Below are 23156 nucleotides of genomic sequence, written 5' to 3'. Positions count from 1 at the left end.
AGAAATTGGGTAGCTGAATGGATACAAAATCATGACCCAATTATATGCTGTCTACAAAAGACCCACCTCAGAACAAAAGACTCACATAGGATGATAGTGAAGGGATGGAAAAAAATGTCATAGTAGGGGACTTGAAAACCCTACTGAATTCATTGGATAGATCTTCCAGACAAAAAAATTAACAAGGAGACAGTAACTCTAAAGGACACACTGGATCAGATGGATTTAATTGATATTTATAGAACTTTTCACCCTAAAGTTGCAGAATATACAAGCTTCTCAAGTACACATTGGTCATTCTCAAAGAGATACCTCATGTTAGGAAACAAAAGAAGTCTCCACAAGTTCAAGAAAATTGAAATAATTTCAACCATCTTCTCAGATCACAATAGATTGAAATTAGAAATCAACTACAGTAAAAATGCTCAAATACATTTAAACGCATGGAGGCTAAAGAGCATGTTATTAAACAATGACTGGTTACCAACAAGATCAATAAATTTTTAAAAATCATGAAAACAAATGAAAATGAACTCAAAACAACCCAAATCTATGGGTCCCAGCAAAAGCAGTCTTGAGAGGAGGAAATTTCATAGCAACATAGGCCTACCAAAAAAAAAAAAAAAAAAGAAAGAAAGAAAGAAAAATTACTAATAAGTCATTTAACCCTACAACTTAAAGAATTAGAAAGTGAACAACAAGAAAAGCCCAGGGTAAATGGAAGGAAAGAATGAATATTAGGGCAAAAATTAATGACAAAGGAAAATACAAAAAATTAAAGAGCTGGTTCTTTGAAGAGATAAACAAGATTGATGAACCATTAGACAGACTTATCAAGAAACAAGTGAAAGAACCCAAATAAAGAAAATCATAAACAAAAAGGATATGTAACAACTGACTCCACAGAAATACAAATGATTGTTAGAAAATACAAGAGCAACTATGTGCCAACTAACTGGACAATGTGGATGAAATGGAGACAATCCTAAAAAAAATACTATCTTACAAAATTGAAACAGGAAGAATCAGAAAACCTGAATAAGGCAATAACAGATAAGACAGAAGAAGTAATAAACAAACAAACAAATAAAACAAAACAAAAACAAAAAAACTCCCATCAAACAAAAGCCCTGGTCTGGATGACTTTACAGGGGAATGTTACCTTCAAAGAACAACTAATACCTATCCTCCTCAAACTATTCCAAAAAATCTTAGAGAAAGAAACACTTCCAAGCTTTTTTCATCAGGCCAACATTATCCTAATTCCCAAAACAGATAAAGAAACTACAGAAAGAAAAAAAAAAGAAAAAGAAACTACAGAGAAAGAGAATTACAGGCCAATATCCCCGATGAACATAGATGCTAAAATCCTCAATAAAATATTAGCAAATTTGAACCAGCAATATATTATAAAGATCACACAAGAAATTGAAAGACAACAATCACATGATCATGTCAATAGGCACAGAAAAGCATTTGATAAAATCCAACATCTATTTTTTATAAAAACTCTCAGCAAAGTGGAAATAGAGGAATCATATCTCAACATAATGAAGGCCATAAATGACAAAACTACAGCCCACATCATATTCCTTGGGCAAAAACTAAAACCATTTCCTTAAGAACAGGAACAAAACAGGGATGTCTGCTTTCACCCTTCTTATTCAATCTTCCTCCATTGCAGGAAGATTCCTGTAAGAATAGGGCTTCCTCGGGCCTATTCCTGCAAGAATAGGGCTTCCTGAGACCAGAGCAAAGCCCGCCTTGGTGGGCTTCGCTCCCTTCTCTGCTGCCTCGCTCCCTCCCTTCTCCGCTGCCTCTCATCCTCCCTTCTCCACTGCCTTGTTCCCTCCCTTCTCTGCCGCCTCGGCTCCCTCCCATGTCCTCTGCTTAGCCTTCCTCCTGTGTCCACTGCTTCGCTCCCACCCTTCTCTGCCACTTCGCTCCCTCCCATGTCCGCTGCCTCAGCTCCACTTCCGTCTCTGCTACCTCCAATCCGTTCCTTTCTCCGTCGCTTGGCTCCCTTCTGCAGTGCTTGGCTTCCTTCTACACTGTCTTCAGTCTTCCCTGGGCACCTGTGTATGCAAATTAACCGCCATCTTTGTGGGGTTAATTTGCATACTCTTTTGATTGGCTGGTGGGCATAGCGAAGGTACAGTCAATTAGCATCTTTGTCTTTTATTAGTGTAGATAGTACTGGAAGTATTAACCACAGAGATCAGACAATAAGAAGAAATAAAAGGCATCCAAATTGGAGAAGCGAAGTAAAACTCTTATTATTGGCTGATGACATTATATTGTACATAGAAAACCCTAAAGACTCCACCAAAAAGCTACCAGATTTAATAAAGAAATTTGGCAATGTAACAGGATATCAAATTAACATCCAGAAATCAATAGCATTTTTATATACCAATAATGAATTCTCAGATAAAAAATAAACAATCCCATTTACCATTGCAACAAAAAATTAATATACATAGCAATAAATTTTACCAAGGAGGTAAAAGACTTGTATTCAGAAAATTACAGGATATTGAAAAAAAAGATAGAAGAAGATATAAAGAAGTAAAAGAATATACCATGTTCACGGATTTGAAGAATTCACATCATTAAAATGTTCATACTTCCCAAAGCAATCTACAGATTTGCTGGGGCTGACCAGCAGACCCTGAGCGATGGATGAATGATTAGTCTGACACATGTTTCTGTGAAAGAGAGGGCTAAGGGACTGCCTGCCTAGCAAAACCAAACAGCCCCGTTTGCCTGTATCCTTAGGTTTTTATTGTAACAACAGCTTTAATTAAAATTAACTATTAGATAGTATCAGCAGGGTAAGCATTCTTAGAAGACCCATGTGTCTGCAGTGTCCTTTAAGCAAGGACGAGTGAAGACTAAGTAAACACCTGGGGCCTCAGACTTGTTTGGAAAAGTCAGGACAGAGGCAGTTACTTTTAGCCAATTTCCCCTGGAGGTTCTTACATTTTGGAGTTTCCTCCTTACAAACTTTCCAACCAAGTCCCATGCTTCCCCACACAGATTCAATGCTATCTCTATTAAAATACCAACATCATATTTCATGGATGTAGAACAAATACTCCAAAAATTTATATGGAACCCCAAGGGAGCCCAAATAGGCAATAGACCACCACACACAGAATAAACTTACACCATACACAAGAATAAACTCAAAATGGATAAAAGACTTAAATGTACGTGGTGAAACCATAAAAGTCCTAGAAGAAACCACAGGAAGCAAAATCTCAGGCATCTCCCATTCTATATAATAAAAGCCTAAAACGCAAATTGTCTCCTTGGGTAGGAGTTCAACTGCCCAGGAGTTTGACCACTCGCTATGACATGCGCTGACCACCAGGGGGCAGCATGGAACATGGAAGGCGTTGGCAATGTGGCATTGGCAATGGGCAACAATGGAGGTGCTGCTGGCCCTAATGGCCCCAACGTGAGTGGGACCATGGCAGGATGGTGGAGCAGGTGAGCAGGCGGCTCCAGGCCAAGGTAGGTGCAAATGGGGGCCAATCACCCAGAAGACAGCAACCAGTGGTGGTGGCAAGGGGTGAGGCTGCTGCCTGGCTCCCAGGTGCTGAGGGAGCTGGGCGGGGGGGCCCAGCCCAGATTGATCTTCCCACAGACGGCGACCAGCAGCAGTGGCCGGGGGCAGGGCTGGCGAGTGGGCAGCACCAGGCCAAGGCAGGTGTGAGCAGGGGCCCCGATCTCCCCGCCTGTTGCCCCACAGAAAGCCACCAGTGGCAGCGATAGGGGATGGGGCGAGCAGGGGCCCTGATCACCTCACCAGTCACCCCACATAAGGCAAGCAGCAGTGGTTGTAGGAGGTGGGGCGAGTGGGCTGCACCAGGCCAAGGCGGGGTGCCAGGTGGGACTGCAGGGCTGCAAGACTGGGGGCACAAGCTGGGGCTGCGAGGCTGGGAGCACAAGCTAGGGCACAATTTCTTCAGGCCACCCCGAGGGATCCCACCCATATATGAATTCCGTGCACCAGGCCTCTTGTAGCTTTATGTTTATGGATACACTTTCTAGGGCAAAGAAAACTAAGGAGAAAATAAACAAATGGGACTACATCAAAACAAAAAGGTTCTGCACAGAAAAAGAAACCATCAACAAAATGAAAAAGAAGTATGCTGTATGGGAGAACATATTTGGCAATTATACATCTGATAAAGGTTTAATATCCCAAATGTATAAAGAACTCATAGATCTTACCAAAAGTAAGACAAACAATTCAATTAAAAAATGGGCAAAGGACTTAAATAGACACTTCTCCAAAGTGGACATACTAGTACAGATGGCCAAGAGACATATGAAAAAATGCTCAAAGTCACTAATTACCAGAGAGATGTGAATTAAAAGAATAATGATGTATTACCTCACACCTGTCAGAATGTCTACCATCAACAAGTCAACAAATGACAAGTGCTGGTGAGGATGTGAAGAAAAGGGAACCCTTGTACACTGCTGGTGGGAATGCAGACTGGTGCAGCCATTATGGAAAACATGGAGTTTCCTCAAAAAATTAAATATGGCACTTCCATTTGACCCAGTGATTCTACTTCTAGAAATATATCCTAAGAGACCTGAAACACCAATCAAAAAAAAATGTATGCAGCCTTGTGTATTTTACAAAGGTTAAGCTCTGGAAAAAGCCCAAGTGCCCATGAGTAGATGAATGGAAAAAAAAAAAAAAGCTGTGGTACATTTACACCATGAAATACAATGCAGCTGTAAAAAGAAGAATCTTTTACCTTTTGAGACAGCAAGAGGGACCTGGAGAGTAATATGCTAAGCACAATAAGCCAGTCAGAGAAAGACAAGTATCACATCTCACTCATATGTGGAATCTAATGAACAAAATAAACTGATAACAAAATCGATTTAAAGACAGAAACATAGAATAGACTGTTGGAATCTCAGAAGGAAGGCAAAGGTGGGTGAGTTGGTGGTAAGAGATCAACCAAAGTACTTGTTTGCATATATGCATAACCCATGGACACAGACAACAGCATAGTGAAGGCCTGGGGTGGAGGGCAACTGGGCCTAGAAGGGTCAATGAGGGAAAACAGGGGACATATATAATACTTTCAACAATAAAGATTTACTTTTAAAAAAAGCAAGACTGTCATGCAAAGCATGCATGAGTTTATTTGATTAGAGAAAAGGGTGAAAAAATAATGGATTTAAGTAAAAGTTACAGTTCCAAATCAAATTTGTGTTTTATTGAAAAGACAAATCTCTACACAGTTAAATTGATACCTTCCTTAAAATTAGATTTGCATAAATATCATGGAAGATGCATGTGCTTTCTCTGTCCAAACAATGAAAGTGCCAAAAGATGCATGTACCAAAATACATGAGCCTAAATGGGTTTACTTATGCAAACATTACAATACTGCCAAGATCACTAAATTCTAATGTTATCAGAATTCATGAAATGCAGCTTATCTCACGCTCTTGAGAACTCCTTCTGCAGTTCCAAATTAGATTCTGCTATTTTATATAGTTGCAATCTAAATTTAAATTTTATCAAATTTGTAACCCTTTCCTTCTTAACAAAAATATGTTTTTATAACTTATTCTTACATCTAATTGAAGATAATACATTTTTTCATTAATTTTTAAATCAACATGATGAAATAGTCTAAAAATGTTGCAGAATGTAATTGGGCTTGGGTTTCTACAACCTAATTCTGGCTCAACAATGTAATATGCATCAAATAGCAGAATTTGATAGAAACAATGACTCTAAATGTAAGTTCTTTGGTTATCCTCATTTGCATTACTCTGCACACACAAAAAATGTTTAAACTCTTTGTTTTTCTCTATAGACATCCACAATATCAATAAAGATGTGGTAGATGCATAGCACACTTTGGAAACAGAATACAGCTGGCATTTCAACCAGAAAGACAATTTTCCTTGGGGGCTCTTTCATTGCTTTAACACTAATCTGTGACAAAAAGGTCCTGTCAGATTCTTATTGCATTTAAGAAGCTTTTGGTGAGATTTGTATTGATCTGGAATAAGGCAACTGACAACATTGCAATAAATTTTTACTACTTGGTACTGATCAATATGTCTTTTTCACCTTAAACTTTTTTCAGAAAATTACCTTAATTTTTTTCAGATATGTCCAAAATACTGCAAAGTTCATATCTTATTCAAAAGGTCACACACATTTAATAAGCAGAGAATAATCCAGTGTAGTAAGATCTGCATTTCTCTGTGATCAATTATAGATAATAAGATGTATATAAAATATACACACAGAGAAACACACACAAACACATATGGATAACACAGAGATTGACAGACAGCCAAGGACCCACATATGACCACCATATGTATCTATAAATTTTTGCATGCTATATTTAGACTATAGGGATCATCAATACATGACACAATTATTGTCTCTAAATATATATAGTGTAGCATTGGAATGAGTGAATAAATATGCCATAAAAATACTCACACATAGATTATATCACTATCTCCCTCCTCTCATGAGCCTTAAATACTTGGGTTTTAAGCAAATATCACATGTTTTAATTATTGATTTTTTATTTTTAGAAGCATTTGATGTTAATATAATGTTTTTATTTTGTATTAATACTATGCCAGATTACAGAGATATTAGGCTAAATTAAGAGCAGAGGGAGTAAGAAAATAATTTTCTCAACAATGTAGTGAGACAACTGACAGTGAAAGAGTAGATATAACACAAAATTCCACATTTAATTATAATATATTTTAAAAGCAATTTCTATTGCATATATAAACATCTTGTAACACCTAAGAAAAATTTGTCTTGTTTTAGATTAATTAGTAAAGCATAAATCTTTAGAATAACAGTCTTTACAAAATAACTTTAGACAACTAAAATCTCAATGGAAGAAACCACTATCAAATGCCTTTTATTTATTGAGGACATGTAAATATTTAAGCTGTATAGTTAAGTAAAATGTCTTTTTATTTTATAAAATATGTTTTTATTGATTTTAGAGAGAGAGTGGAAAGGAAAGGAGGGGAGAGAGAGAGAGAGAGAGACCTTGATAGGGTACCTCCTTAATGACCTCCCCCTAAGCCCCCAGGAATCCAGCCCACAACTCAGCATTGGCTCTGACTGGGAATCAAACCGGGGACCATTTGGTGCATGGGATGATGCTCAATCAACTGAGCCACACTGGCCAGGGCAAATGTATTCTTATTCTTATGTTCTAAAAATATAATTTTATCCAGTAAACTGACATAAACCTGAAACTTTACACTGAACATTTTTTTAATACACACATTTAAAAAATTATACTGTTATTACGTATACCTTTCATCTATAAATTGTTTCATGAAATCTCTGGGAAAAATCTTCAATTAATAAAATTCCCCATTTTTTATTGTGACTGTTTCTGAGGTATTTAGTTAATTGTCCACTCTCTTTTGGTAGACAGGTGGCCTTGGTTTTAGATTGATGCCATGCATACATAACCTTTACTCAGCATCATATCTGCTTAGCTCTAAGGAATGCAACACAGAAAGAAACAACATAGCATATTTAGCAAATCACTGCAGTAATCTTATGGCTACCAGACATAAATTCTGACTTCCAAATTCCTCCATATTTGGGTCATGACAGTCAAAACATATAGAACTGAGTTAGCTCAGGCCACTACATTTCAGGGAAGCTACCAGCTCTTGGATCTTTTCACCTTTTATACAAAGAATGCCATGTCCCCTCTCCCCAGGATCAATTCTTTCCATTCTCAGATGCAGCTGATTCTTATCAATGTCCGTTGTATGTTACTGAAATGCAAACTGAAGTGATTGGTTCAGTCATGTCCTTAGCTGGATTTTACAAAGAATGCCATGTCCCCTCTCCCCAGGATCAATTCTTCTTTCCATTGTCAGATGCAGCTGATTCTTATCAATGTCCGTTGTATATTACTGAAATGCAAACTAAAGTGATTGGTTCAGTCATGTCCTTAGCTGGATTTTATTCTGTTTCAATCTGGTATATTTACATTCTTAGCAATTGCCTGAGTTAATGTTGCAAGATTTAAACAAGGTTCAAAACATCTGACACTATGTGATGGGCTACAGAATCAGCTTTTAACCCTATTCTTCCATTTAGAAATTCAATTTAAGTATCCTATCTGTTAAAATAAGGAACATTGTTGATCCTCTGAAATACTGTGGTATTTCAGCTTATGATAATCATGTTGTAATAATAAGTCATTATGTTTTTTTATTTTATATAGTGTTTTTTAGTTTCATATATATATTTGTTTTATGAGGCTATGTGCACATTTTTGAAAGTTATTTTTATTATATTCCCATGTAAAAATAACCTATAATAATATCTTGGATTTGTATAATACCTTTCTTTTAAAAGGCTTATACTCTACTAAAAAAATCTACTTAAATGTTTAACAATAATTTATTCATTACTATTCAGATGGAATTATATTCAATTAAGGTATGATGGAAAGCTTTTGTAACTGTATCTTAATGTTCTGACAAAATTCTATGTATATACAGCACATCAAAAAATCCTAGTTAAAATATGTTTTAAATCATATTAAAGATCACAGTCCAACTGAAAAGAAAAGTATGAAAATTCAATAGAGAACAGAAAAACAAAAATAATATCAGAGTGTGAATCCACAGAATTAAGGAACGCTAATGTTGGAATTTGCCCGTGTTAACTGCCAGTCTTGCTGGCCTAGCGCCTGGATTTTAATGGGCCACATGTCGGGAACAGGAGGCAATTTCTGATGTCCTTGAAGGGTGAGAAAAAGGATTTAGAATTCTGAAGAAACCAGAACCTTAAAGTATAACATATTAAACTTGAATGAGGGTGGGAGAGTCACTCAATGGAAAACGGCAGTGAGGAAACTTTCTGGGCTTGGCCTTAGCTCTAGCTAGCATCACATTCCCTTTTCTCTCTTTGCCACTTGCTCAGAATATCTAATTTCCAGTTATTTCCAAATAATATGGTAATTGATATAATATATTATTATAGAAATGTAAGTAATTTATTTTTCTCTATAAAAAATAATACATTTTATGTAAAAATGTAGAAATGCAAATAGGAAAGTTTTAAAATTGTTATTTTTTCACCTCATATTACTGTTAATATTTTAGTATAGTTCCTGCTGGTTCTTTTTAAATAAATTTTTCAATCATGATAAATCTTTGCATACTAAATTTTTAAAATAATTCTTTATTGTTGAAAGTATTACATATGTCCATACAGATGCCAAGGTAAGAGAAATGAAAAAAAAAAGGATTATATCTTGATTTATATGATAGCTTAACAGAAAACGCTTAAAAAAAGAGAATGCATTCAATTTTTCTACCTTTTACTAAAAAGACCACTGCAAAAAAAAATATGATATTTTCTGTGTCCCTTTAAAATTGACCATTTTTCATTAGAGTAATTTTTGGAGAATGATAAATAAATTACACATGGTAAATTATTAACCAGTAGATGATTTTAAACATATAATTTTTTTTTTTTACATTTGGTGAAAAAGAAGCAAATGTGGCAAAATAAAAACCTGAAAGAAAATACACCAAAAGGTCTTCTGTGATTTTCTCCAAGTTGGATTGCAAGGGATTGTTATTTTATTTTTTTTTTGCCACATTTGCTTCTTTTTTTGCTGTTGTTCTCTGTATTTTCCATTTTTCCCAATAATTAGGTATTGCTTTAATAATATGAAAAAAATATCTTTAGTTTTCTAATTATATAGTTTTATGTTGATAGAGTGAGACAGGTGCTATTTTTATCACTTGCAAACCACTGTCTTTTAAAATAAAAAAATGTATATTGAGCTTGCTTGCAAACCAAACTTGGGTGAAGATTGGAAAATTCAAAAACAGGGCAGGCACACAGTGGATAGCAAAGAGGGATCGGGTGGGATGGGGTGGGTAGGGAGGCAAAGTAAAAGAATTCCCATCCTTCATAGATCACATGCTCCCTAAAACTAGAAATTGCTTTGTCTTATCCACCCCTGCATTGCAGGTACCCAGCACAGGTGCTCAATAATTGTTTCTGGCTCTAACTAGGGAAGTATGTGGCAGGTGTGACCATATGTGGGTGGCCAACATTTCCACTTCATAGTAGGACAAGTCATTTTTCATAATACCATTTTTCTTAGCAATCTTAAAAACTGTAAGTTGTCTATAAAATTCTGGCTCATTCAGCCATGGTAAAGTTGTTACTTAACATCATCAATAGGTTCTGTGACTTTAAGCAAAATGACATAACAAAACCAATTTTACCATAAGCTAATTAATATAAACAAGAGTTAAGTTCCTACTGCATCTCATCAACGTTATAACAAAATTACATTGAATGAAACGATGTTATTTCAAGACACACTGTACATCATTTGGGTTACTCATGCAATAAAAACTCCATGATGGGTATCCTCCACCTTTGCTTTATTTCTGAGTTTGTTTCTCAAAAATCAGATGGTGGAGGCACAGGTAAAGAAAATCAGTGTTAACAAAAGTCTAGTGGTTGGCAAACTTTGGCTTGTGAGCCACATGCGGCTCTTTGGACCCTTGAGTGTGGCTCTTCCACAAAATACCGACTTCTGAGCATGGGCCATGAAGTTTCAATCACACTGTACGTGCGCGCCCGCACATGGTATTTTGTGGAAGAGCCACACTTAAGGGGCCAAAGAACCGCATGTGGCTCGCAAGCCACAGTTTGCCGACCACTGTCCTAGGGCAAGGGAAACTAAGGAGAAAATAAACAAATGAGATTACATCAAAATAAAAAGCTCTGCACAGCAAAAGAAACCAAAAAATAAAAAGGGAGTCCACTGTATGGGAGAACATATTTGCCAATGATATATCTGATAAGGGGTTACTATCCAAAATATATAAGGAACTCATACAACTTAACAAAAAGAAGATAAAAAATACAATTTAAAAATAGGCAAAGAACCTAAATAGACACTTCTCCAAAGTGGACATACATTTGGCCAAGAGACATATGAAAAAATGTTCAAAGTCACTGATCACCAGAGAGATGCAGATTAAAAGGACAATGAGGTATAACCTCATACCTGTCAAAATGTCTACCATCAACAAATCAACAAATGACAAGTGCTGGTGAGGATATGGAGAAAAGGGAATCTAGTACACTGCTGGTGGGACTGCAGACTAGTGCAGCCATTATGGAAAACATTATGTAGTTTCCTCAAAAAATTAAAAATGGAACTGCCATTTGACCCAGTGATCCCACTTCTAGGAATATATCCTAAGAGACCCGAAACACCAATCAGAAAAAATGCATGCATCATGCACTAGGGGGTGGGGGGGGGTAGGGGGGTCCTCAACTCGGCCTGCACCTTCTCATAGTCCAGAACCTCTTGGGGGATGTCTGCCTGCCGGCTTAGGCCCGATCCCTCCAGTAATCGGGCCTAAGCCAGCACTCAGAGATCCCTCTCGCAGTCTGGGGCTCTCGCAGTCCAGGACCCCTCGCTCCTCACTACCCACCTGCCATGGAGGCAGGAGAGGCTCTTGCCACCACCACTACACTTGCCAGCTGTGAGCCGGCTTCTGGCTGAGCAGGGGGTAGTGCTGCTCAACAAGAAGCCAGGCTCGCTGCTCCTCAGTGCTGGCCCCGCCCCCCGCCCACTGGTGGGGGGGGTATCTGGGGCTGGACCAGCCAAACGAGGGGCCATGGGAAGTTGAGGCACTACAGTTGCACTCCATCCCACTTCTACAGAAGCTCCGGGACCACGCCACCCCCTCTCCCCCCACCTCTGCGGAAGGCATGTCACTGGGACTGGGACAGGGACTGTGCCACCGCCTCTCCTCCTGCCTCTGAGGAAGGTGATTGCTGGGACCACCATGGCTGGTCTGGTGGCACAGGATCGCTGGCCCCTAGTGCTGCTCAACAAGAAGCCAGGCTCGCTGCTCCTTAGCACTGGCCCCGCCCCCCGCCCACTGGTGGTGGTGGGGTATCTGGGGCTGAACCAGCCGGATGAGGGGCCATGGGAAGTTGAGGCACTACAGTTGCACCCCATCCCACTTCTACAGAAGCTCTGGGACCATGCCACCACCTCTCCCCCCACCTCTGTGGAAGGCATGGCACTGGGACTGGGACAGGGACTGTGCTACCGCCTCTCCCCCTGCCTCTGAGGAAGGTGATTGCTGGGACCACCATGACTGGTCTGGTGGCACAGGATCACTGGCCCCCCCTCCCACCCTCTGGTTGTTCCGGAAGGTCGTCCGGAAGGTCATTCTGCCATCTGGTCTAATTAGCATGTTAGCTCTTTATTATATAGGACTAGAGGCCTGTTGCACGAAGATTTACGCAATAGGCCTTCCTTCCCCTGGCTGCCGGCACCGGTTTTCCTCCGGCACCCAGGACCTAGCCCTTTGGTCCGGCCGTAGCATCGAGGCTTGGCTTCTCTGCTCTGGCCGCAGCAAAGAAGCCAAGCCTCTTCAGTCTTCAGTTGTCTTCAGTCTTCAGGCATCTTTAGTCTTCAGTCATCTTCAGTCTTCAGTCTTCTTCAGTCTTTGCTCTGCACCTACATATGCAAATTAACTGCCATCTTTGTTGGGTTAATTTGCATACTCATCCTGATTGGCTGGTGGGTGTAGCGGAGTGACACCAATTTGCATGTTTCTCTTTTATTAGTGTAGATTATAAGAAAAACTTTTTTTTTGTGTTTTTATAAACTCTGGATAAAAGCATGCATATATTGTCTAATTTATTAATTCTGTTTTACAGAGATAAGGCTATGTGTTCACTGTACTGTTTTGTCTTCCCAGCATACAGTAAGATTACATTTACAGCCTCCCTTATAGTAAGGTGAGGGCCTATATGACTAAGTTATATCCTATAGGATGTGGGCAAAGTGATGCAAGCCTCTGCTATGCCATGTCCTTGAAAATATCCTGCATGATCCTTTTAGTCCTTTTTTCTCTTCCCTTGAAAACCACATATTTCAAAGATCACAGCTGTTAATAATATATTAGAAAGGGTCTGGATTCTTGAGTCACTGCTTGGAGAAATGATGACAGAAAGCCCTTTAACCCACATTGGATAGTGCTATTTGTTCTGGTAAACCACTGAAATTTTAGGGTTATTTGTTACTATCGCATAACTTAGCCTATTCTGACTAATATGCATATGGCTATTTTTGGTAATTGTTTTAGACATTTTTTTCCTATTATAAATCCAAAATAATGATTATCTTTTGCATTTAAAATTTTCTCTTTCTACTTTAGATTATACACTTTAGATGGATTTCTAGAATTAAAATTTTATAATTTTATAAGTAAACTTTAATACTTATTTGTAGTCTGTTTATACCATGCTTCTCTCACAGCATTACATATTATATTTACATAATAACTAATTATGAACATACTTACTCCTGTAAGATTGCAAGTTTCTCAAAGGCAGAGTTAGCACTTTATCTACTTTTGTATTTCCTACTATCTCGCAGTGTCTTTCACACAGTAGGAAGAAAAGAGCATTTGCAGAATACATGAAGGAGGGCATATGGATTGTTAAGTGATAGCTGTATTGTAGTCATTCTCATGATTTTGGCACTGGTTATGGAAAGTTCTATCTCTAAAAGTGTAGTATAGCACTTTAAAATTTGTGGTAAAGAGTTTCATAAGACTAATCTTAACTATGGAGCATAAGGGTTTGGGTGAAAGTATACTTAAAACTACAGATAAGGCAGTTCTTTCTACCCATTGTTATGCCTCTGACTTGATTTTTGGCTATATCATTTTTTTTATGTTCAATAAAGCTAAAGACTATTTATATGATATAATGTAAAAAATGTGTTTTAGGTTATTTCAATAATTAGTCAAACTTGAAGCCAAGTCTGAATAATTAACCAAGTTGGATTACATGATTAATTCAGATCAATGGCTTCGTATTTGGTCATAATATCCTAAAAGAGTGGTTCTCAACCTTCCTAATGCTGCGACCCTTTAATACAGTTCCTCATGTTGTGGTGGCCCCCAATTTCATTGTTACAAATTGAACATAATTAAAGCATAGTGATTAATCACAAAAACAATATGTAATTATATATGTGTTTTCCGATGGTCTTAGGCGACCCTGTGAAAGGGTTGTTTGACCCCCAAAGGGGTCGCGACCCACAGGTTGAGAACTGCTGTCCTAAAAGAAAAATCTTACCAATGGTTATATTAATTAGTGTTCACATTTCAACTGAACAAAAGAGTGATCCATTTTCTGTCTATAATACTGTAATTGTTCTTTTAGTGCAATAATACTTAATAGGCCAATTCATGCTTTTTGTGTTCTTTAGGCTATATAATCATATATGTGGAAAACATCAATCACATTTTTATTTACCCACATGCAGAGATTGACCTTGTTCATGAGAAAAGACACATCTTCCACCCAGATGGAAGGGAAGGAGAAAGGGAGAAGGATAGACAAAGATACATTTCTAATACCCTCTATGCTGTCTGTACAGGAGGAGATGAGCTCATTGCTGAGTATTGAAGAAAAGGGAGGCCATCTCATTTGCTCTTCTATGATCCTCTTCCACCCTCACCCGCACCCCCACCTCTGTGGCTTTGCCTCCTTTTGTTCTTGCATGTTTGATGCCTTTCTCCCTGCCAATTTCTTCCATTCAGCCTGTAAACAAGTTCAAGGCTCTTTCACTCCTCCTTCCAAAAATTGCCTTGACTCTCATCCTCTCATTCCTTCATTTGCAAAGTCTTCTCCTAATGGCTTCTGGGACTCCATATTCCTCTGGTTTACCTTATCCTATTTGACCTCTGCTTTCTTTTTGAGTTCTTCTCAGATTTTTCCCAGATCCTATCCTCTTTCCCCTTATTCACTGCTGCAGCCAGCTTATCAGCTTCTTGAATTTTAGCTGTTATCCTAACTAAGGTTTCAGGTTCATTATACTCAACACTATGTATTGAATATAATGAAAATATTCTTATTTTCAAAAATATATATTCAGAGGCCTCCTCCATCCTTTCTCTGCTTGCATTACACTCAGCCTTACAAAATAAAGTGAGACATTTTTATACCACCAAAAATATACGCCATTCAAAAGAAATCTTATTATAGTGTATGACACACCACAGTACAACTAAGACCAGAAAATGAAGATATTTATAACATTATTTTTTACTGCACTTGGCACATGGGGTTAGAGTACTTCACTCTCAGATGGAAACCATAAAAAGAACCACCAGGTTTTCAACTGTATCTTTTGTAAGGAAACTTTCTTTTTCCTGAGAGATTTAATACAAGCCTAAGATAGTATGAAACCTGAGTTTTTGTCACAGGACAAATAACAGTGCCTTGTCTTGTGTGACTTAATCTACTTCAAACTGATCAGATCCTAGGATGGAATATGAAAAGAAATGTGGGGGGACAGGAATATAAAGCGTCTTCAAATGCATGTCTGAGAAAACACTGAGAACTTCCCAGGTTTTTTAATTGAGAAATGTCCTGCTCTCTATTATGACACTACTATGGACTTTTAGAGACTAGTTTAGACCCCTTTTTCTGGCTTATGAGCCCTGCTCCTCTGCTTGATCTTGAGTATTTGACTTGCTGCTGTCTCTTATTCTCAGCATTTCAAACAATTCTCGCTGTAGTGAAAACCACCAGTGCCTGCCCCATATCGCTCCTTGAAAAATCAGTGAAATCAGGTGATTGATCAACATGGAATTTAAAAAGTGAGTTAGTACTCTGGAAGATCTTAATGGTTGGTGCCATCACCCTATGCACTGTATAGAAAGACCTACCAAAAGGAATGGATATTTGGGGACTTTGTTCAGGCTGTCTTTTTTCTGGACAGAGCTGGAGAGATACAGAACAAAATCTCCCTCATTAGTTTCCCTTCACTAACCTCCCTGCCTACCACCTACCAGATGTTAGCACCTCTATTTTGCATAACACAAGATACAATACAATTGATGAGGCTATAATGTAGACATGATCATATAGATTCCCTTCTGAGATCATACACTTGAGTACTTTAATATAATATAGAATATGAGCTTCTGGAAGGTCTTCTATCATTCATTTATGGATTACTTTGCAAATAGCCTTTTTTGGGGGAAATTTTATACTAAAGGAATAACATTATGGCAAGCGTTAGGAATTCTTGTTGTCTTTAGATTCTCACTAGTCAGATATGCTGATGTTTCTTAGAATCAATACCATTTTTATGATTGTGTAGTATTATAGCAAGACAGTAGTGAGAATGAGCATACCATTATTTAATATGAAAACAGGAAAAAAGAGTCGGTTTTTTTGTTTTTTTTTGTTTATTTGTTTGTTTTTTGGGGGGGAGGATATACTCAATATCTGAACTACCTATTGCTCCTTTAGTTTTGTGGCTTTAAATAAATCTGCCAACACGTATTCTCAGCTTGCTCTCTCCAACAGCTCCTGCCTTGGCTCCAATCCCATAATTACTGAAAAGGGGCTTCATAAATAAGTGTTGTATAATGACACTGCTATATGTTTTGGGACTCTAGCATATTATTTCTTATCCTTTCATCATATTTCATTGTGGACTATGATTTTTAGCAAAAAAGTGATTCCAATAAAGTAATTCCCAAAAGTAGCTCAGATTATTGCAGATTTGGCAAACTCATGGCAAGATCTCAATGTGAGAACCAAGAGGTGAACTCACAGAATTGGCTAACAGGTGGCTCTGGAACTGGCATAGGATGACAATAGAAATGCAGACAAAAGCCTATGGCTGAGGTAGGATGTCAACATCAGGAGGAATAGTTCACTTCTAGAAAAGCACAAGTCTTTTCTAGTAGCAATGACTTTCCCGAGTTAATGAAATCATTTCGAATGACAAATAAAATTAAGTCTATAAAAGTGCCAAAAACAGCAAAGGAGCCGAACTAACTTTTCAATCACAAACAGGAACATTTGAGCCAGCTGCCTTAGGCCTCTAGCAGTTCCCTGTAGCTCTAATTAACTGCTTCTCTTCCCCAACTTTTAAAAGAGATCTAATAGTTTTTCTCAAATAAAAGGCAGGACAAGGAAAGAAGCAAACTTTAAAATACCGTTCTCTAAATGCTTGTTTATGAATTTTCCAAAAAACTTTAATCTAAGGACAATACTGGAAAGCTGATTTCATTTCCTCATCTCCATTTCCACCAAGTTAATGGATCATAATTTTGGAGAGTGAGGATATGGGGAAAGAAGTTCATATTTTTAGTTGCTTTCTTCTATCTATCTTCTCCCTAGAAAGTGATTGTGAAAAATCAAAAAAACTGCCCTAGCCAGTTTGGCTCAGTGGGTAGAGTGTCAGCTTGTGGACCAAAGGGTCCTGGGTTCAATTCCGGTCAAGGGCCCGTACCTCGGTTGCAGGCTCCTCCCAGGTCCAGGCCTTGGTCAGGGCTCGTGCAGGAGGCAACCAATCGATGTGTTTCTTCACTTCGATGTTCCTCTCTGTCTTTCCCTCTCTCTTCCACTCTCCCTAAAAATCAATGGAAAAATATCCTCGGGTGAGGATTAACAAAAACAAACAAACAAACAAACAAACAAACAAACAAAACATTATGTAACCTTAGAACTATGTTTAAGCTTTGTATAGTGTTATTTGAATGTGCCAGCAAAACTAAATGAAAGCCACTGCTTACCAGCCTCACTACTAAACAGAGCACATTACTAGGCTCTCTTTTTCTGGCTAAGATTTCACCCAGCATCTAACACGTTGCCTTTGGCACAAAGTCAGGGAGACTGAAATCTGAGCATAATTGACTCAGTCTGAGAGTCTCATTTTCTTGGCTGTGTCCCATAGGCATCCCCCTCTCATCTTTTGCCTCCATGGTACATCACTCTACTAAACTTCCTACCATCTCTCTACATATTAGAGTTTCTGTAAATTCACGCTTTACATCTTAATAGCCAGAATATATGAATATATGAATACGTTCTAATTGACACCAATCTTAGAGAGACTTTTTTTTAAGAGCTAGATGGATGGAGTAAATGTTGGAAAGATTAAAGCTTAAGACATTTAAAACTTAAATGAAATAAAGATCACTTTCTTTCCCAACTATAAACCTCTCACTACCATGGTAGTGGCTGGCTTTTTATATATCCTACTAGTGGCCCAGTGCACAAATTTGTGCACCTTGAAAGGAACTGTGGGCCACAGGGCTGTGGTGGGCACAGGGGTGGGTCTCGGCCCATTCTCCGTGCCCCCCCTGGCCCCTCCCACCATGGCCCCTGGGGTCCCTGTCTGCCTGCAGCCCTGCTCCCATTGCCACTGCTCTCATGCACTGATGGTGCTAGCCACACTCACACCCACTGACAGTGCAGAGCGATTGGGGCTGGCACCAGCAATGGGTGCGAGTGGGGCCAGTGCTGTCAGTGGGTGTGGGCAGCAGCTGATGCTCCTATTGCCCCTCAGGAGTGGCAGGTGGTGGAGAAGCCTTCAGGAGCGATCGGGACCGGCGTTGGGTACCGGCAGCAGATGTGAGTGGCGGCTCCAGCTCTGGCTGCGGGTGCAAGTGCCAGACGGGACCAGAGCATGTGGAAACAAAAATTTTCAGTAACCACCAGAGGCTCGCCCCGATGACAGTGACCGGTGCCCCACCTTGGTCTGGTGCCCCCACTCACCTGCTCCACCATCCCGCCGCGGCCGATGCTCACCATGTTCCACGCTCTGCTGCCTGATGCCAATGCCAGCCATGTTCCGTGCACGTCCCCTGGTGGTCAGTGCACGTCATAGCGACCGGTTGTTTGGTTGTTCTGCCATTTGGTCTATTTGAGTATTAGGGTTTTATATATATAGATTTGCACACTTCTGGGACTCATATAGTATTTGATATTACCAGGAGCTTGATTTGCTCTGGGACAATGTCTAAACCTGGTGTGAAATACATGGATATGTGAACTGAAATCAGGGATTTCTTGGAGAACTCCATAGTGAAAACCAAGATTAAACACTACTTTACATTAGATTTTCGTCCAGTTCAAGGTAGAGCAAACTGCTTGCTAATGGGACATTTTCATCAAAGAGGGCTATGGAATTTGAGGTCTGCATTATATTTTGGGCTGATTCAAATATATTTGAGATCTTATATTTTGGTTCAAGCTTCTACTCAGAAAAATGCACCTTTTTGATGCACCCTACTAGGGAACATTAAATGGTGCTATAGAAAGAAGCCAATTTGAAGGAAAACAACAGCCAATAGATATTATGTGATATGTAGTAAACAGAAGCCACAATGTCATATATGTCTCTAAGTTCCCCAATTGCAGGGTGATCCACAGGAAGTATTATCTCTCCCCTTCAACTATAGTCACTAGAGGATAAATTATCATATTTTGGGATCAATTAGATTACTGGATTACCCTTGCTGTTATACTTCATCCCTTTAGATGTAATTCTCTTGTGAGGGTTCCTACTGGAATTTCTAATGATGCTAGCTAGCTATACTGAATATTTATCTTTCTCATAGCTCAACTGATGGAATACAGTGCTCTTCTCTGCTGTGAGGGCTAACAACTCTCCCTGAACACTCTCAACTTCACCAGGAAATTCCCCCTTTTCCCTCTAGTGGCTAGCAATTCCCATTCTGTCCTTTTTTGCATGTTGCCTGCCTCCAAAGCAAAGTTCACATACTCTTTAGACTCTGTCCCCTAAAGATAGCTTTTCTTTCATCCTCTAAAACATACTATCTTGGCCGCTAGGCCACTAATGTAATGGGTCATATCTTCTGTCTCCTCGATTTACAGTCAGAGATATTATTGACCAGACCTGTAAATTCATGTTTTCTGGAGGTATAAATTTGACCAGCTGTATACTAAAGACTTCCAAATATATTTCTCTAAGCAAAACCTTTCCCTGAACTACAGATCAATATACTTGGTGTGACAAATGCCATCACTATCTCACTGATAGATAGGCCCTTGGCACTCATCCTCCATATGCTGAATGCTACTTACAGGAAACATCTGCTACTCTCCACCAGTAGGTTGTTTGTTTGTTTGTTTTGTGTTGGTTTTGTTTTTCTGACTGCAAAAGAATATGCATCCTATGTATGAGGTAAGCTAGCAGAGCTGGGAGAGTTAATGACTCCAAAAACAGCTTTTAAACAATGTTGATGGAAATTTGGTCAATAACAACCCCAACATCTAACCTCTAGGTTGTGGTAACTTGAAGGTATGTTCTACACTGTCTTCTAGAGTTTTACCAGTGATGCTAAACTTTAATATCCTTGTCTATAGTGGCTGCAACTGGCATGACAATGCACATTTTATGGGCTTCCTTCCCTTTCCAACCTCACTTTTTCACTAACCTACTTGTGTTTTCCAGGTGTATCTCCAAAATACACCAGTTTAAATTCTTGTCTCATCTCTATTTATGAGTTAACCTAAAGTAGAGAATCTAGCACATTATAAGACTTTTTAACCTGGCTGTCATCAATAGGTACCTCAAGAATAATTCATCCGAAACAATTTTATTATCTTCTACTTTCAATCTGCTCTTCCTCTTTTATGCTCAATTCTCTACCCACCCAGTTACTCAAGCCCAAATTCTCGTAAAGCCAGTTTGTCACAAATCCTACAATTCTGCCTTGAGAATATTTTTCAACTCTGCCCGTCTATTCATTCCCACTATGGCTGTTCATGTCGTGCTCTTATCATCTCTAACTTTGAATTTAGCTTGTTTTTTTTCCAGTTCTTTGAGGTATAGGTTAGGTCACTTACTAGCTTCTCTTTTATATAGACATTTATCATTATACAATTCTCCCTTACAGAGAGGGATAAAATGGTGATGTAGGAGAACACAGCTTCCATGTCCATCACCAAGATCATTGGCTATCCAGTCATCCACAACAAAAACAGCCCTGGGGACCTCTAGAGTCCACTGAGGAAGTTTTAAGGGTGCAGACCAGGCTGAGGGACCCCACCCATGCACGAATCTGTGCATTGAGCCTCTAGTAATTACATAAGAAGAGAAGTAAGACACCTTCATCTTGCTTCCATCACCCTATAGCCATTATGGGGACCATGTTCAGGGCCTACAGCGGTTCTCAACCTGTGGGTCGCGACCCCTTTGGCGGTCGAACAACCCTTTCACAGGGGTCACCTAAGACCATCCTGCATTTCAGATATTTACATTATGATTCATAACAGTAGCAACATTACAGTTATGAAATAGCAACGAAAATAATTTTATGGTTGGGTCACAACATGAGGAACTGTATTTAAAGGGCCAGAAGGTTGAGAACCACTGGCCTAGAAGAAATCCCTGCCTGAAAGAAGTTCCACTCACCAGAAAAGGAAGAGCAGACTGAGTGAGCAACCAGATGCTCCGGCCTCCCTGGCCCAAGGTCCCTCTTTGGTTTGGACTGAAACCACTCAGACTGACAAAGAGGAATCTATCGAGGCCCCAAGGAACCAGGAAGGAAAGCAGGGGTTATTAACAAACACGCAGTGGGAATGATTGCCCTCGTCCGGACAGCAGGCCTGTGGCTGCGTCAGCTGAGAGCCTGGGGTCATGGAAGTTTACCTGGTGTTGGTGTAGCTCAAGAGCCTGGGTCCCTGGCGGCTCACCTGGCTCTGGGCTGATGGGAGCCTGGGCTACAGGAGCCGCGAGGGCCGGGACTGGGGACCTGAGCTCACATGTGTCAGGAACCTGGAGTAGTGGAGCTGCCTGCAGCCTCTTGCCCCAGGAGCCAACCAGGCCCCAGGAGCCAGCTTGTGTTGAAGTGAATCCCTGCGAGCTTGGGTCCTAGGTGCCACCAGGAGACTGTTCCCAACGGAGTCAGCTGGTTCTGGACCTTTGAAGCGATACTATTTTTGTTTTGTATTTTATTAATAAAGTGAATTACACTGATTGAATTTTAAACCTTTTATTTCTGGGATTACTCCATGAATTTCTGGTAATTCATGGTAAATATTTTTATATTACTAGATTTAATTCGCTATTACTTTAATATTTTTACAACTACAGTCATTAGAGCTATTTTTAGTATTTGTAAAAACATTGCCAGCTTTTGGTATGAGTGTTATGCTGGCTTTATAAAACAAGTTTAGTGTTGTTGTTTTTTGTATATTCTGAAAGAGTTGGTGCATTTTTTTCCTTAAACAAATAATTGAGCCTGGAGTTGTCTTTGTAGAAGGTTTTTTATAATAAATTCACTTGAATAGATATAAGGCTAATTCTAATTGTCTACCTTTTGTGTCAGTTTTGGTATATTGTTTTGTGTTTTTTTAAGGAATTTGTCCATTTTTATGTAAATTGTATTTGTTGGCACAAGTGTTTCATAATGTTCTCTTATACTCTCAGTATAGTGACTCCAGACTTCTAATGCTTACTATTTGCAAGGCCTTTATCCATCCATTTACTTTCATAAGGTTTCCATCTCTCTGCTAACATTACCCATGTATTATTTCTTATTGCCTACTTTTTTCCATTAGGGCACTTATCATACTAATCACAGTTATTTTAAATTCTTTGTTTGATAATTCCAACATCTGTGTCATATCGAAGTCTGGGTCTGATGATTGCTTTGTCTCTTCAGGTTGTGTTTGTTCTTTCATTGTGATATGCCCCACCTCCTCATATCACAATATTGCTTAGGATTTTAACAAGAATTTGGAGGAGACACAAACATCCAGGTCATAGCAGAGCCTAGCATATGATATACTTTTCTCCATAGGACTTTCCTTTTCAAAAAACAGTGACAGACTTTCAACAGAATCACATGACCAACATTGGGATTCATTGGAAATTGAAATTCAGTTCCCACCAAGGAAAAAGGGCTTTACAACAATAAGGCTTTCTGTTCTACCACTGTTTGCTATTAGCACTAGGATTGAACAATATAACAAGAAATTGAATAGAGAGCCCAGAAAGAGACCCACAAATGTATCAAATCCTGACACCTGCTAAATCTGCAAATACTAGGTATAGAAAACTGAATAAAGTGTGATGAGAAACGTTGTTTATCCATATCTACACTAATAAAAGAGAAACATTGTAATTAGCGTACGACCGCTACCCTTTTCATTGGCTAATCAGTGAGTATATGCAAATTAACTGTCAGCCAAGATGGCGGCCGGCAGCCAGGCACTGAAGCGAGCAGGGAGGCTTGCTTGCTGCAGA

General features: G+C 39.1%; 1 pseudogene; it reads left to right on the top strand.

Moving 5' to 3' along the window:
- The first annotated feature begins 3391 nt into the window (after positions 1-3391).
- Positions 3392-23156, top strand: part of LOC102250669 — a 37803-nt pseudogene continuing 18038 nt past the window's right edge.

The sequence above is a fragment of the Myotis brandtii genome, unplaced genomic scaffold, assembly GCF_000412655.1.
Source record: "Myotis brandtii unplaced genomic scaffold, ASM41265v1 scaffold570, whole genome shotgun sequence".
NCBI classification, from domain to species: Eukaryota; Metazoa; Chordata; class Mammalia; order Chiroptera; family Vespertilionidae; genus Myotis; species Myotis brandtii.
This window is presented reverse-complemented; position numbering and strand designations above follow the sequence as displayed.